The 18,255-nt window shown below is 37.3% G+C and overlaps 1 protein-coding gene across 1 annotated transcript in view; it reads left to right on the top strand.

Annotated features, from left to right (window-relative positions):
* The first annotated feature begins 4,650 nt into the window (after nt 1–4,650).
* XIRP2 (xin actin binding repeat containing 2) overlaps nt 4,651–18,255 on the top strand; it is a 68,509-nt gene continuing 54,904 nt past the window's right edge. The window contains exon 1 of the mRNA XM_067741666.1: nt 4,651–4,856. The gene's annotated coding sequence lies outside the window, so the exon portion shown is untranslated. The remainder of the gene's footprint in view (nt 4,857–18,255) is intronic.

Below are 18,255 nucleotides of genomic sequence, written 5' to 3'. Positions count from 1 at the left end.
GAACCAAATGAATTCCTAGATGGTATCTTTCTTGTTAAGGAGAATAGGCTTCAACCTACAAATGGTACCAGCAAAAGTAGAAAAGGGAATAAATTCAAGATTACTGATGACCTAGTAAAGAAGCACAGAGAATTTTGAAATCCCCTAATCAGATACATTTTATTTCAAGTCATCAAGAATATCTACAAATGTAGATACACAAATGGATCTAAACTCATATATCAGTTTCCCTTCAGAGGGAGATCTTTAGCAGGAGTATGACTTTATATATGTTAGTGGCTCCATTCTGTTAAATATCCTTTATTATTGACTTAGATAACACATATATTGCCTTGTGAAGAGAACAACTATGCTTGATGGCAGAAGCGAGCTGGAATAATGGAATGGAATCATTGCCATTCGCTTAGGCATAAACTAAACAATTATAGGAGAATGTGATGTGGCTTGTCAGTAATATATGCAAAAAAGACAGATTTTAATGGACGATAGTTATATGATTCAACAATGTCATATTGCTGCAGAAAACCCTGTGAGCACTTTTTGATATTCAATATAAAATATCCAAACCAAAGCTTTCTATTTTCTATTCACCTGTCTTCCAGATTACTAATCTTGTCTTTTGGTATCTCCCATTTGCTATTAAACTATCCCTTGAGTTCTTAATGTCTGATATTGTATTTTTCAATACTGGAATGTCCATTTCATTATTATTTTGTAAGTTTAATTTTATTGTGAAATTCTCCATCTTTTATATACTTTTTATGTTATTTCTTGTATTTTCTTAAATATATAAATCATGATTATTTTAAAGTCCTTATCTGCTAATTCAAACATCTATACCATCTGCTTTTTCTCCCTTTTTTTTTTTTACTTGTAACTAGCAACAGTGTTCTGTCTCCTTGCGTGCCAGGTATTTTGTTTTAATTGAAAGTCAAGCATTGTGTTTCCAAAAAGCAAAGGTGGAAAAGCTCCAGATGATATACTTTCATCAGAGAGGTTCAGCCTGTCCTCTGCTAGGCAGATAGAGTAGAGGGGGTAGTGGGGCTGACCACTTTAAGTTTTCTTTGAGAATCTGTCAGATTCTATCTCTGCTCTACTTTTCAGAGGTCTTCAGCTTGGATATATAGCCTCACACCCCATGAAGCTTCCGAATTTGGCAAATGTCTTGAGGGGGAGACTGGCTATGGCTGAGTCTACTCAAGTCACCACTTTTATCACTCCAAGCCTGATCAGGTCCCCAACTTTGCTGTTTCACCTCTCTCCCACCTTCTAGGGGCTGAAACAGGATCCTCACTCAGCCTCCAGCTCAGCCCACACTATCAAGCACCACTAGGAACAAAGTTATCTCAGATTATTTTAGAGTCAATTTTCCTTTCCTTTGAGGACTTTCAGCTGTCACCTGTCCTCCCAGTAGACCTTTGTCTCCTAAGTATTATGAAAATGCAGGCTATTCCACTTTAATTCTCTGTGTTTGGGCTTATATGACTGTAGCCTGCTTTGCTGTGAAATTTTGAAACTTAGCAAATATCTTGGGGAGAAAAACGAATTTGAGGTCCTGCTACTCTCCAATTTTGTTACTCCAGTCCCATGTAACTGCCAAAACTGTCCCCCGGCAGCAGTTCTCTTCCTGAGTTGAGCCTGGATTCTCAGCCTCTATCTGCATCCGGAAATGAAAAATAACCTCCAGGGACAGCTTCAGATTCTTAGCTCTTAGTCTTGCATTTCCTGAATTGTGCTCTCTCTGGTGCTTATTGTTTGGCTGATCCTTGATACCTTACATATATTACTTTTGTAACTGATTCAGTTTTTCTAATTTTTCTCAGTGGGATCATTGGCCTGATGCTAATGACTCCATCTCACTAAAAGCAACAGTCTTATGTAGGTTCCAATTGAGTACAATACAGGCTTTAATAGGTAGAGGTATCTAGGCTCTGTGAAGATAAAGTATGTTTATGGATTGGATAGGGAACAAAATTTTCCACTTAAATTTTCTAAGATTTTTGATACAAGGAATAACCTTCTGGATCTTTCTACCTATTTAGCTAGCTGTCATCCATCTACCCATTCATCCATCCATCTATCCACTCCTCCATCCATCTTTCTTTCAGAGTAATTTCATAGCAATTAGTTAGATTGTTACAAAATGAAGAATGAAAATCAGTGTCTGAAACAACTGAAATAACAAATGGTAAGAATCTAGGTGCTGACATTTTCATTGTCTTCATGACTAAAATGAATAAACCAAATTGTATGATAGCTAGCTAATTCTATAACTGAAAAACTTTGCTTGATCTTACGTTAGTTAATTTATGCATACTACCTCAGATCTAACATTTATTGCTCTTAATCCATTACCACCTATTTTATAATGTTTCAACAAGGATTCTTTTCCTATCCATTTTTTTTTTTTCTTTTAACAATGCATAGGGCTTCCCTGGTGGTGCAGTGGTTGAGAGTCCGCCTGCCGATGCAGGGGACACGGGTTCGTGCCCCGGTCCGGGAAGATCCCACATGCCGCGGAGCGGCTGAGCCCGTGAGCCATGGCCGCTGAGCCTCTGCGTCCAGAGCCTGTGCTCTGCAATGGGAAAGGCCACAACAGTGAGAGGCCCGCGTAACGCAAAAAATAACCAACAACAACAATGCATAATCATTGAGTTTTGGGATGATTATAAACATTAGAAAATATGAAAAAATAATTTTATTTATGTATGTATTTAAATCAAATATATTTCTTTCCTGAAAGGGCAGAAAACAGAAAGTTTGAAGAAAGGTTATCTTGAATGAAACTTAGAGAAGCAAGTGAAGAAACGTATCACTACAATGGAAGGAGAAGGCAGGCAGTTTTAAGTAAGAAGAGAAAATAAGAAAGCTACAAGTCATATTCTTGAGTAATTATCAATATTTTGAAAGACTAAAACCATGATAAGCATCATTAGCACCTATATGCAAATACCAGATTAAATTTAACTATATTTACATGTGGGTCGATCTCCTCATGACTTAAATCGAACTATTGTGATCTTAGATCAGCCTAATGTCATTTTCTTATCCATATAGCAGGATAAAGTCATAATAATAATTATTATTATTTTAAAATAAATATTTTGTCCTAGATTTAGACTTTCATGAGTATTACCTATATATTATGACATTTAATCCTCACAACCACCATTTAAAGTAGGTAAACTTAGTCCTGTTTAGTTATAGAGAAGTAAAATGAAGCACAGACAACATATGAAATTTGCCAGGTCATAGGGTTTAGTTAGTGTCAAAGCTGTGTTAAAATCCTGTGATCTAAAACAACACCGTCCTATAGAATTTTCTGCAATAATGGAAATGTTCTATCACTGCACTGTCTAATACCTAGCCACCAGGCACATATAGAAATTGAGTACTTGAAATGTGCCTTGTACAATTGAGGAAATGAACTCTTAATTTTATTTAATTTAATCAAGTAAAATTTAAATGGTCACATGTGTCTAGTAGCTACCACACTGGACAGCACAACTCTAAACTAATTAGATTATATTGGCTGCTGGCCCTGAAAAATCTTGTGAAGTGTACAAGAACACTATTTTAGGAGCTTTTTCTTAATCAGCTGGAACATCACTCCTTGACCTACTTTTAATAGAAATCAATATTGTATATGGAAAAAAATGTAATGTGTATACTGGTCTTTATTAGTAAATAATATGGTAAATAGCTTACTTGTAAGCATTTGTATGAAATAAACAGTATGTAAGTCAGGTGCTCTCTTTAAGTCAAAGGGCAATTTTCTCTTTCTTTATTTGGGCTTGCTGTGAGGGCATTAGTATACATACTTAAGCCCACATGAGGAAAATAATAGAAGAGAGGAAAGATAGGGGAAGCTGGTTGTTTTATATTTACTTAGAATGTATTAGATGTTGGCATTATGGAGCTAAATGGCGAGCTCTCCTACTTCCTTCCGGGTCAGGTCTGCAGGGTGTGCTGAATAAGCAGGGTGGCAGCAAAGGACACTTAATATGATTCTTTCAGGAGCATGTGAGGTGACTCCCGTCCCTTGCCTGCTGTTCCTCCTGCCAAGTGATTTTAAGCTAATATTAATGGGCAGGAATCACACAGTAGGTATGCCCTTTATTCTCTCTAGAATGCCTTATCACTCCTTCCTCCTTCACTTTTTGTCCAAAAGAGCACTTTCTTTACTTATATAAACATCACAATAGTGTTTTGCTTTATATGTGAAGTCTCAAAAAGCAAACTAATATTTTCCATGCCTAAGAACATTCTGTAAATAAAAACAGCGTTTCCACTTCCTGAGAACCCAAATTCCACCAGAATAAATTGGAACATTCTCTCTGTGCTTTATTTTCAGATTCTTGACTCTTAAAGATTGAAATTATTAAAACAAATGCAAGTAATTAAAGAGCTTTCATTCCTCTTTTTCCTCATCAGTGCTGGTTATATTTTAGGCTTTGTTCAGAAGGTCAGAGTTGGCTCGATGGTCATAGCTGTGGAAGGGAGTTTGATTGACTGCACATGTGCTAATACTATGCATACATTATTGAGGGCACTACGAGGCAGAGTGCCCTCAGAGAACACTTCTGAAAAGAGTAGTTGACTCAGGCCCCACCTATACAGAGCTCAGTTCCTAAAAATAGGTGCTAAGTTGCATCCTTTAGATGCAGGGCTGAAATAAATTCAGCCGTCCCATCTACTCTCTTGATAGACCCTTCAGTGGAGCTGGCCTCCACTCCACCGACTGCTTTCAGGGGACTGGGAAATTTGCTGTACCAAGGAGGAAACTAGTCTGTGAAGAACTGTAAAGATATATGACATTTCCACGAACTTGGGGTTAAGTCTAAATATTACAAAAGGTATGTGTTATATAGTCATGGATACTCTACTTCCAGAGTTGTGATATGTTCTTGCTGATTGCTTAAGATCAATGAAGACCACAGGTCAAATTGTAATTGTCATCACAGCAAATATTCAATTGGATTTTGTAGAATTGTTAGCATTTTTTATTTTTAGTATTGAAGAGATATGAACCAAACTTGATAAACAGACATCAATGAAAATTATACTTCAATTTATAGCTAAAAGGGAAAACTGACAAAATTAGTTTATCTTTTATGAGCATAAATTGATAATGTACACAATGAATATGTTTGAAACTCTAATCTATATTTCCTTTTTTTTTTTTAACTATACTTCTTAAAATTTGCTGAGGGAAAGAAAAAGTTGAAAATATGCTCAACTGTTGCAGCTTGCTCAGAGAAATGTATAAAATGTATTCTTTCTCCAGCCTTAGTTTGATTTTGTGCTTCTTGCTCCAGCCAGTCTCATCTCCTCTGGGAGTATTACTGGAATAAGGATTAAAGAATCAGGTTCTTACATGTTTTGCAGAATTAAGAAAAGCACTGCCGGTTGGATCTGCCGGGCCTAATTATAGTAACTACAAACTTAAAGAGAGAAGCCTGAGATTTTACTTTTAAAATAACATGGCCTGTATACTGTTTCAAATGAATTTATTCTATCTTCAGTTGCCTATGAACACCTTAATTTGGTCCTGTTGTGCCTTAAATGTCTAGATGTTAGAGACTGAAGTGATTTGGAAGAGGCATTATAACAGAATCTCTTACGACACCAACTAAAAGCAAGGACACTTTAAGATTACATAATACAGGGTTTAAATTTAGCCAGCTGGTGCTGAACTGAAAGATGTTTTATTTTTACCAGAACTCTATTTGGTCACTGAGGAGCTGGAGTTTGTTTGAATTATTTAAAAATTTTATGTGCAGGGTGCCAAAGGACGAGTAAAATATTTACCTCAGCTACATTCAGAGCCCTGAATTTTAATATGAGCACCAGTTTTGAGTTTTAGAAGCTATTACCATTGAGTGGCAAAAATATTGGCTAAAAAAATGGGAAAGTGTTGAATTCTGTGCTTAAATATTTCTCTACCTCTCTGCCTAATCTTTGAATCTTTTACCTTTTTTACTGTTAACATGTAAATGAACAGCTAGATCCATTTTTTAAAGTCATTCAGCATTTCAGATGCCTACAATGTGGCAAAGTGCCAGCTGTTTGGGGAAAATGTAGTCTGGAGTTTGGAGTAAATATTTCTGCATGCAGTGTTGTGCATCTTTTAGATACAACTTCCCTCAACCACCTGAAAAATAAAAGTAGATATTCTAATGATCACAGAGAGCTTTACTTCAGAAAATGTCAGGCGGGCCTCAAGTCTTCAGTGATTACAAAGGAAGAGAGGGTTGGTTGTCTTTCCTCAAGTTTACTTTTGGGTAAAAAACTCCACAAAGTTCATAGATAGTTTACTATTGTTTACCATTGGTAGCTGTCTACTATTCAGCCACTTCCAGTATTTTGCCTCTCACTTACATTTACCACAATTGAAAAACTTCTGCATATCGGTATTCGTTTTATTCGTTTGGTAAAATATTACTTATGATGAGACAATTTGGGGTTGGGCCCCCATGGTAACCTTGGAACTGGAAACTGATACTTCCTCTCTTCTCTCTCTCTCATGCATACACATAAGTCTGGTCAGTAAGAGACCATTTTGTAACGCTTGTTTGTTAGCTTGGAGTCACCTCTAGATTCAGTAATTTACAGACTAGGCCAGAAACTTAATCAGTACTTGGCAGTGTAATTCCCAGATTTCTGATTGAACAATATGTGAGGGATAGAACTTAAATGACATTATGTTATCCTTTTTATTTGCTTCCCACCCCCTCTTTTAAAAGCGTTCAAGTTACACTTTGAAATTTAATTAAATTGTAATTTTTTTTTCCCTGCTACTGAGACAAACCCTTGCTCATTCAAATTATAGGTTCATCCTTTGCAGAATGTGGGTAACATCAGACTTTTCTGATTCAGGAATAACTTTTTTTAGAACACTGATTTATTCAATATAAGTACATGGTTTTTATGTGACTGCATGATATGTTGTATTGTTGTTGTTTTTTCCCTGACACCAACCAATTCTCCAATTCTCTGACACCAGCGGGGTGTACAACAATTCAGTTCCATTCTCACATTAACTTCCAGAGTTAGAGCAGAACCCACCGATTGCCCGCACTTCAGACACTAACTCAGGAACGGCCAAGTGGAAGAGATTCATAGAGTAATGGGCAGGGGGGGCACAGAGCTTCCATGCACTCTCTGGGCTCACCACTCGTCAACATGTTCACCAACCGGAAGCTCACTAAATCCTGTTGTTTAGAATTTTTATTGAGGTTTCATGATGTGGGATGATTGGCTGAATCATTGGCCGTCGTTAAGTAGGTTCAATCTCTAACCCCTCTCCCCATTTCCAAGGTGGGAAGTGGGGCTGAATATTCAGACTCTTGGGTGTTTTTTCTGGCAACCAGGCCCCATCCTGAAGCTATCTCTATTTCTCCCCCACCCCACATAAGGCCAGGAATTAGCTCATTCGCTAGCATACCAAAGACAACATCACTCAGGAGTTTTGAAGGGTTTTAGGAGCTCTGTGCCAGGAACCAGGGACAAAACCCAAATACTTATTGTATTATATCACATATATCCACAATGTTACTTCTCCGTCTATGAAACGCTACCTATAAACTCCAGAGTAAAAGTTTCATCCAATTTATTTTCCTAATCATTGGAATCCTTCTTTTGCAAATTTAACTAAGCTGAGTACTTCTCCATTTGTACAATATAATCAGGAAAAGCACAACGAACAATGATAATCAGCCAGTGTAAAGAATAAAGGTTTTTTTTTTCTTAAGAATTGAGAATCAGCAAATTCAATGAGTTATTTGTATCAGTTTGGAGACAAGAAATGAGAGTATTGCTATATTTAATGACTCTTGGGACTTTGTGGGCATACATGATGGCATAAAAATAATCTGGCAGTGAGCAGTGCAATAGGTAATCCAAATTCCTGGTAGAGTGGCTGTACTTCTTAAAATATCACAAAGGATAAAAGGAATTTATTACATAGATAACACAAAGAACCTCAGTGACTATTTGATTTAACACCTTTAAGTTCTAGATAAGAAGACTGAGCCACAGAACATTAACTAGTAGCTTACAAGATTTAGACAGAGAGAACTAGAAACCAACTCTCTTGACTTATATTTCAGTGCTATATGTCATTCTGCAAAGCTTTGTGCCGTATCACCCCAACCTTGCTCCACCCCCATGACTTGGAACACATTTAGAGGTAAACCTTCATAAAGCCTTTTTTCTTCCAGGTTTTTATTGCTTTTTATTTTGCATTTCCTGTTTCTCTTTAATTTAGGATAAATTATGGAAAAGGAGAACTGATCCAGATATTCATTTAAAACTCAAAAAAATGGTGATTGGTTTATTTTTTAACTTGGCTAAGCGTTTAAGTTTGCTCATCTTCTGTGCTAGATGAGCTGTTTCTGCCCCCACCCCCAGCGCAGACCCCCACCATCACCTTGTCATTGGAGACATCATTTTTCACTGCTCTTTTTGGCAGACCTTCAAGTAGGTTTTAGTCTTCTACCTTTTTCTAATTGTATGTGGGATATATCCTGTTGCCCGGCGAGGTGAATGCTTTAGGTATGTCTGACTGTTCAAAAGTAAATAATGGCCAAATTGCTCCAGGCACACATACGACTTAAAATAAATATAATAATGAAAGAATTTATTTTAGGAAATTTTTGTTGGTCAAAGATCCAATAACACATTCCCCCAAATCTGAATATATCAGCATGTGTGTTTCTAAATGCATTAACTTGGTAGTTATCAACATAGAAAAGCTAAAAAGAAAAAATTGTACCACCATTAATTTTTCTAAATAAATTTATTTATTTATTATTCTTACTTATTTATTTTTGGCTGCGTTGGGTCTTCGTTGCTGCACACGGGCTTTCCCTAGTTGTGGCGAGCGGGGGCTACTCTTCGTTGCGATGGCTTCTCTTGTCGCAGAGCATGAGCTCTAGGCACGCGGGCTCAGTAGTTGTGGCTCGTGGGCTCTGAGCGCAGGCTCAATAGTTGTGACGCACGGGCCTAGTTGCTCCACGGCATGTGGGATCTTCCCGGACCAGGGCTCGAACCGTGTCCCCTGCATTGGCAGGCGGATTCTTAACCACTGCACCACCAAGGAAGCCCTCACCATTAATTTTAAAAGCAAAGTCCAGCATTATAAATGATTTCAAAACATGTCAATGGTTTTCATGTTAAGTTTCATAAATATGAACTGAATAGAAAATAATGTTCAAATAGTAATTTTATTTTATTTTTTAATTCATAGGAAGTTAATTGCATTGAAATAAGATGTAGGCAGAACTCACATTATAAAGTGGTTAGGTTTGTTTAAACTATGTATATTAAATTTTGATGAGTACAGTCATAGTTCCCCACTGAATTGCTTTAAAATTGAAGGGTGCTTTATCACTATCTCTGTTGTTGTTGATTATTTTATTTTTAGTCAGTACCATCATAATAAGAATTCAGTTTTATCTTATCTAACCACTAAGCCTTTTTGTCAAGTAATTAGACTCCATAAGTAACTATAGTAAATAAGTGCTCCAGGGAAACAGTGAAAAATCTTTTTTTAAAGCCAAGGATCCCCTTTTAATTTATCTGTCTTATAAGTTAGAAGTTTTTCTTGTTGACACAAGGGTCCTATTGTCAAGTTGGAATATTCTGGGAAAGAGATAGAATAAAGTGAGTTTGGTCACATTATTTAAGGGTGGTCAATTCCAGCTACAAGCTTTGTTTAAAGTTCACTGTCTCTGCTTCTGTTGGATTTTGACCGATTCTCCTGAGTATTATATAGGGTAAAAGTCTGCTATTTGGCTACTAAGGTGAAGCCCAGCCCAGTTTCCAGTTGGAACACAGGGGCCAGAGCTAGAGGTGCCAAAGAAAGAGCGACGGGCAGCAGTCAGACGCTTGGTCAGCTCTTTCTGTCCTCTGTGCCATTCGAGGATGCTCAGAGTGGGAATAGAACCTCGTTACAGCCCTGACTTCTTCAGTAGAAACTATGCTAGCCCTCTGGGTCCCCGAGGACTCAAAAACATTTATTTTTAGGAATGTAACTGTATTAGTGCATGTGTGCTTCAGTCACTGACTCATTCTGGAATGGGAATGATTTCAGCATTCATCATCCATTCATTCATCCAGAGCTGAACAATAACCTCAAGTTTAACTCTGTAAAATATCAGAGAAATGAAATTTGAAAGGAAGGCACATGTTTGTATTAAAGTCGCAATATTTTTTTCCCTACAAAGATCTAGTCCAGCTATTGCAATTGTCAGCTCAAAACTACGATTTATAGTTTCTAAGAGTCCACCCTTTAAATAGAAGCAACAAATTACTGCAAACTTCAATTTTCACTGCTTTTCATTTAATTCACCATTTCAGCCCCACTGGCCCCAGCTTCTCGACTATGTCATTATGTTATACTATAACCATCTCTTTCAATTTGTGCTCCATTATGCTCATATATACATATATGTGTGTATGTATGTGTCTGTGTTATGTGTATGTTATTTTCTATAAAGCACAGTGTTACCTATGCCTCCATATTGTTCTCCATTTCTTTCATATTTTAAAAGTCCATTTAGATGTTCAAAGAAAGATGAGTCTTCAAACAACATTCGATAACCATAATATCATCCATAATGACACCTCTTTCTACCTTTTGTGTAACATTGCGTTAAGAGCCTGACAGAGTTTTGTAAACATTTGTATTGAGAAAGTGCGAAGCTACATCTTTATAATAACGATGACAATAATGAACATTTTCTACAGGATTATTCTCCCATAGAGAGCTATGTAAAAGGAGTTCCAGGAGTTGACATATAAAATTTCATTATTGATATCATTTTTACATTTTGAAATTAGAAAGTTTTTTGAATACTTTTTGAAATTAGAAAGATTTCACAAATGATGTGCTATGTTCTCTCTCTCTCTCCCTTTCTCCTTCCTTCTTTTTTATTTCATTTCTAGTAAAGACCTCTGGAATATATTACTTAACTCTAGAGCTATCACTATCCTTAAGATGTATGAAGCGTCCTCAGTTTATCAGAATCACAGAAACACCATCTCCCAGGGCCAGAAGAAATTCCAAAGGAAACCCACATAACACTTTACTAGGAAACCAGAAAATGCTGTCAGGTAAACCCTTATTAGTTGAACACAGACTTTGCAGCCAGACTACCTGGGTTTGAATTCTAGCTCTGACACTTAACCAGCTGGTTGAATCTGGGCAAATTATTTAATCCATCTCTGTGCCTATTTCCTCATCTGAAAATCGAGATAATAATAAAATCTATCCCACAGGGTTGTTTTGAGGATTAAATCAATTCATATTTGTAAAATGACAAAAACAATAGGGCCTGGTACATAGTAAGTTCTACATAAGCTTTTGCTGTATTATCATTATTATTATCGTTCAATATATGAGACTAATACAATAACCTTTACATCTTCCCCAGAGAGCAAGATAAGAATATAAAGTACCAAGTTATCCTAGATGATGAACATTCAAAATAACAGCACACTAAATGAGAACCGTTTGAGAGAAAATTATCTACCTGATTTAATAGGTTGTTCTCTTGTTAAAGGCATCCTTCCCTTTCAGAGGTTCACTCTTGAGCTCAAATTAAATTTCTGTCCTCTCTGGAGTTGTAGAAAGCTATTAAATACCCTTTTTCTATTATAATCTTTCCAACACTTGAAACTAAGAACTTTTCGGTTATCCTTACTGATGTCAGCATCACATTACTTCAAGAAACTGAACTCTTCAACCACTTCAACCATAATGACTCTGTCTCCTTTCTGATGGAGCTGCTCAAGGCCATACAATGGACCTTGTCATTACTTTGAGTTAGTTCTTGGACTCTCAGAATACTCTTTTAGATCACAGTTTTTTTTCTTTTCAACTACAACTGGTCTTGACCCACAGCGTAGTCTTCCCATCCTCAACACATCCTGCCCCTCAGCTCTCTGCCTCTTTTGCCTCATCTCTCTGTATTTTGGATCCACTCACAGTGTCTGAGTAAAGATGGAAGGAGAACTCTTGCTGGGGAGGGAGGCACTGAAAGATGGGGCTGTGGGTGCCAGACTGTTTATCAGGAGAATCTAAAGCAGAAAAGGCAAAGAAGAATCCAATAATGGAAGAGAAAGCAAAAGCTTATGAGCCAGTGAAATGGTACAATGCATCAGGTTTGACGGATGAAGCTAAGCGGGAAAATAAATCACAAGGTCAGAAGTAAGGAGAGCTAGGAACACGACAGGATGGAGCCTAGGATGGACTAGGGCACCCATTTCAACCAAGGCCAAGAACAGTTCAGAAGTGTTGGTGGCCTGGTGTTAAGGACTCCTGACTCCAGGCTTCAGGGATGGGTCTAAAGCTTAAAGGAACCATGAGACATCCAATGCCCACTCCGCCTGGGCGCCATTGTCAGCTGCAAGAGAAGAGCTTTCACTGACCTCCCATCTCATTTGTCCCCACGTTCTTGAGCTAAATCTACCCATCAAAAGCCAGTTCAGGGCTTCCCTGGTGGCACAGTGGTTGAGAGTCTGCCTGCCGATGCAGGGGACACGGGTTCGTGCCCCGGTCCGGGAAGATCCCACATGTCGCGGAGCAGCTGGGCCCTTGAGCCATGGCCGCTGAGCCTGTGCGTCCGGAGCCTGTGCTCCGCAACGGGAGAGGCCACAGCAGTGAGAGGCCCCCATACTGCAAAAAAAATAATAATAATAAAAAATTAAAATAAATTAAAAAATAAAAATGCTAACCATAAAAAAAAAAAGCCAGTTCAACATTTTCCTCATAATCTGATATATTTGCTCCCATTCCCAGGCTGCCTAGGTGTATATATTTATATATATATTTAAATATGTATATTTAAAGGTCTGTTGTTTTGCATATATGCTAATACCCAACTATCATTTTATTCACTTTTAATTGACTGCATATCACATTCACCATTATTCCTGACAATCCCAGATGTTCTCTATTCTAATATACCACTGGAAAAGTTGAAAATGGAAATAAATTTGTGGGTAATATGTTTTTTAAAAAGCCACGTTGAATTTTAAAAGGTTTGTCAAGGTTAAGGTTAAGACTTAGTTACTAGACATATACATTGATGTAATATGGATGAAGCTGAGAACTGATGGAGTGTGTGTGATAAGGCAGAAACAGAAGACTGGGGATGGAGCCCTGAAAAACATACATGGTTGGGTGTCAAGAATTGTGTGTTTGTGTGTGTGTGTGTGTGTGTGTGTGTGTGTGTGTGTTTCAGGAGACATAGATAGATGAGTGTTACTTTTTCCTGGTCTAAGCTACTCACCAACTCCACGCTCGGTTTTGAGAGTTTATAAAGAACAATGCAGAGAATGCTGCAAAGCCTCAGCATTTTTAATTCCTCCTTCTGAGATATTTCTTATAATGGCAAGTGTTAGGCTCCATGAGTTTTATGACATTTTCCTCAGGCCCCGCACTGCTGGTGAATGGGACCTGGGGCTTTCTGTCACATCTGCTTTCCTTGGCAGACTTTCAACTCAGAGCTGCACTGGGACACTCTGAAAACTTACTGAGGTCTTCCTCCTAGATCTCATAAAACAAATAGGATACTACTTGTGATTAAATGGTCCTCCAAAGAAAAGTGTGTGTGTGTGTGTGTGTGTGTGTGTGTGTGTGTATTAGTGTTTCCATGTTCTAGCCGTAGTCCTGTACTTGCCCACTGGCCTGGGGAAGCTAGTTATTTTTTCTGGGCCAAACTGCGATAGAGATATGAATGTATCTGAAATTTTTTAGCTATAACACTTTTCTAATTTCTTTCTGCAAATATGTAATAACAGGAGAATTTCTGGCAGAAATTAAACTGGGCAGAAAGCCCAAAGTTGACTAGTTTCACTTTCCAAACACACATTTTTGTGCAGTTCTAATTTTCACCTGCTCATGTGGTGTCCCGCTGAGCATTTTGGGGGATGAGCTGGATTTCATTGTGGCAGACTCACAGGTTCACAGGCAAGAAGTTTATTTTTGCTCCCTCCGGGAAACTCTAATCCCAAATTTCACATTGCTGCTCTGCTTAAATAACTTCTGTTACAGAATTTGGAACTTGTTTTCTACTCTTTAAAAAGAAGTACGAGAGAGAAATTAAAATCTGTCAACAGGAACCATGAAAAGATGGGCGTTGAATTTTGCAGGATTTTTGCAAGGCAGTTTCATTCAATAAATGCTTATTGGGCATACACTGTGTACAAGTCATGATGTTATACGTTAAATACCTGTGAAGTTGGCCATATTCATCTCTACTGTTGGTTTGCTTCTTGGCAATCTAGGAATTTTAGGTATAATAAAAATTGAATAACCAGTTCTGCAAAAATGTTAGGAAAGTCTCTGGCACTCATTGTTAGGGAAAACACAAGCATGTCATGCTTAGAGGTGCATTATATTTCTTCTATCTCCACATAAGGGCCCACAAGGAGCATTTCTGGCCACTGTGTGATGGCCAGCCTTTCATATTCACAATGTGGGTGTTGCCATTTTGTAAACTGATGAAACTAAGAGATTCTTTGACTGAAATCATGGTGGACACGGTTATGCAGGCTACTAGAAGATTCAAGAGATGGAGACTATGCTGAGTTCCTGGCTAGTGGTTGATAACCTGTAGTTGTAGTTAGTGTCTAAATTTTTAAAATAATCTTTAAAAACAAACAAGGAGATGCTTAACTTTAGAGTCTGATTTCCCTTTTAGGTAAGTTGTCCTAAAACAGTAGGAGGTCACACTAAAATGAAGTGATTTGTCCATCTGCCTAAGGCTTTTGGTACCTAAAGGGAGTAGTCTTGGAAAGTGATTCTATTTTAAAGCTGTGAAGGCTTAGCTTCATATGGAATTTTACAAAGAAGCCCAATATATAGTTTTAATTGCTTCTTACATTTCACTCCCCACAACTTTCCTCTTCTCACCTTCCACTACACTTGAGTTTAAATACCATTGGTCTAGGGAAATTTTGTTTGCAAGTTTTAATTAAATTCTCTGTTGTTCACAGATGTTACTGTCTTAATGTGCATGGAAAAGAGCAAGTTTCAATCTGAATAACATTTAAAGACTGATTTTTACACTACACCCTCTAAAAACAGGAGTGAAATAAGCAGCATAAACTCAGTTCCTCCACTTATGGGGCACTTACAGGATTAGGTTTTGAATCTAAGGGAAAAGAAACAAATGCCAATGCCAAATTTTTTAAGATAAGTAACTATAAATAAATTAAGGGATGATGAGACTAACTATGTATCCCATGTGTATCTTAAGCAGGGAAGACTATTAAATTACTTCCACTCTTTGGACAGTTCTTAGGACCAGCATATCATTAGGAAACTGACATCATCTCTTTCTTTTGAAATTACAGTCTGTGTTGATATGCAGAGGATATTTAGGTCATGTTAATGGTGACAGGGAGAGTAACCCAGCACCTGGCTGATTCAAAGTTTTGATATATTAAAATCATTATAGCTTTAATTTATAAACATCCTTGTACGAAATTTAAAAGACTTAAATTCAAAATGTATACAACACTATCTAGTGTCCCCTGCAATTATGGGGGACAATAATCAGAAAGGAGTTGTGACAGTACAAACATTTGACAAGTGTTGATTACCTTTCATTTTAGAGCATGTTAGAAGAACCAGAGCTTTGGTAAGAAAAACAGATTCTTAATATTTTTGCTTAACACTCACAGTTTTATCTTCCTACCCAGGAAACATTTAAATGATTGAAGATCACATCGTTTGCCAAGTGTTTATTTCTTTAGGTAGAATTTTTCTAAGTACATCACTGCTCTGAAAGAGTGAATTTACTTCCAAAGGCGTCTTTTATTCGCAAGCAAAATGTTGCATTATTTAAGCATTTTCACTTTTCTCCTTGATTGCTCAGCTTTTCCAGATAATGTTCAGTAAAGAAAGTATATGGAATTCGTGTGCTTTCCTTTCTTTGATCAAGTCTATCAGCCATTAAGTTCAAAAGAAAACCATATCAAAGTATGCTGTTATTTGTGGACTTAGGCAGAGAAAGCATCGTAAACAAAGACTTACTTAAGGTCATTGAAAAGAGTCTGTGTAAATTTGAAGACCGAATTTCTCTAAGACAAAAGGTGGACTGAATTAAATACATTTTATTATTCAAAGGAAAAGAATGATTAGTAAGAGAGAAGCTGCCACAGCATTAATTGTCTAAGTCATTGAGAGTCAGAGTTTAGTGATTTACTTTCTTTTAATAAATATCCTTTGTCAGAATAAATCTCAGATGCTAACCTTAATGGAGAGGTGAAAGTCGGAAAGAGGATGAAGAATTGAGGAATTCCTAAAAATGGATCTGGAAACGTCTGGCTTTTCCAGACTGCAGCTAGCATAGAACTTATTTAAGGTAATAGTAACTAAGTAATTTTCCTACCCTGCCCACGCTCAAACAATTTAAAGGTAGGCATGCTGGGAAGATGTTTTTCAAAGCTGCAAATTATTAAATGTTCATCTGCATTTTATTACTGTTGCTTATTTTTGATCTGTTGAGTGACAACAGCATACTTGGAACTAAACGAAACAGTTCAGTACACATGAACTAACTTCATATGGATTTTTTAAAAGCCTATGAGAAGCAAAAGTCGATTATTTTAGGGAAAGACAAATTCTAAACTGGTAATCAGTAGGAATAAAAAAAGAGTATATTAGGAAATAATGAGTGAGAAAAAGAAGTTATATCAAAGAGGTAACAATTTAGGGAGAGGTGAATAATGTAGAATGATACCAACTTTGAAGACTTTCTAGAACAGAGACTTTAGGAAAAAAGGGATGGAAATCAATTTAAACAGAAGGAATACACAGATTAAATAGAAAGAATACCTATATTCAAACTAACCAAATATTAAAACACCTCTTCCTTTAGCTGTTATCAAACACCTAAATAAGTTTCTTAGTAGGGGTACAGAGGTGCCTAGCAATGCAGAGGTACTTAGTAGAGCAACCGTGGAATGGATCATAAGTGAGGGATCCAGGATCCTTCTCTTCTCTGCCTTTGGTGGGTGGTGACAAGGGCAGCAGAGACTTAGGGAGCGGCCCAGTCATCCCCACCTGACTGGTCTAGGCCAGGGTTCATTGTGCCAAGCCTATGTGTTCAGAGACCCTATAGGAAAATGAAAAATGTGAATAACTTTGAGTTATATCATGGTGTCATGATTTTACCTAAAAAACAGAGAGCAGGGAAAAACATGAGGAACCATCGCAGGGAGAAAAGGAGCAGATCTGTCCCTATAGTGGGCCATACTAGGGTGATTTTCATGAACTTTACATTTTCAGGGGACTGCCCTCTTCTTTGCTGGTGAAAAATTAGTAGCTCATTGGCTAGTGCCAAAAACACAGATAGACTAACACTTTGATATTATATACATTGACATTCTTCTCTTTTACATATATTTTCTCCATTCCTATGGCCATATGAGCAGGACTGTGCCAACTTCCTTGCCCTAATCTCTTACTGTAATTATCTATTCTTTCACAATCTATTGCGTTCTCCTTGTTTCAAGCAACATGGTAGATACTTGGCTTATTAAGAGGAATGGAATATCATTATAGCCTTTAGATTCATATGGACCAGAGTCAAGTCCTGTCCTTTCTACTTACTAGCTTTGAGATTTGGGAAAATTTCATAACTTTTATTATCTCAGACTTGTATCATGTCAGATTATCTGGAAAATAATATCTAGGATATATAATAACACCTAAGGTGACTGGAAGTTACTGAGCGTATATTATTTACTATGTGCAAGATACTATGTAAAACCCCTTACTTTAATAAGATCTCCTTCAGTCCTCACAGGCAATCAGATTCTGGTATCATTCTCATGTTATAGCTAAGAAGAAGGAGACTTCGAGAGGTTAAGAAATTTGCTTAAAGTCAAAAGTAAGTGTCAGAGATAGAATAAATATTGGGCTTTCTGGGTCCAGAGTAGATGGTCAATCCCCCTGTGGGTCTGCCTGCTGTGGGATGAAACCAAGACAGAACCCAGCGTAAAACAGGTTTCCTAAATGAACTTAACCCTGTGCTGGAGGAGCACGCATGTGGGTGGAAGGTGAGAGAAGAAGGGAAGACAGAGAGATTCAATGATACACTAAAAAGTAACAAGTAATACAGACAGAAGTGTAATTTTTAAATGTTGGGAAAGCACAGCAGAGGGAGCTACTCACTGCCTAGATTAAGTGCGGAAAAATCTGAAGAGAAATTGAGCCACTGTGAGGATACATGTGAG

This window comes from Pseudorca crassidens, chromosome 6, assembly GCF_039906515.1.
Source record: "Pseudorca crassidens isolate mPseCra1 chromosome 6, mPseCra1.hap1, whole genome shotgun sequence".
Taxonomy (NCBI): domain Eukaryota; kingdom Metazoa; phylum Chordata; class Mammalia; order Artiodactyla; family Delphinidae; genus Pseudorca; species Pseudorca crassidens.
This window is presented reverse-complemented; position numbering and strand designations above follow the sequence as displayed.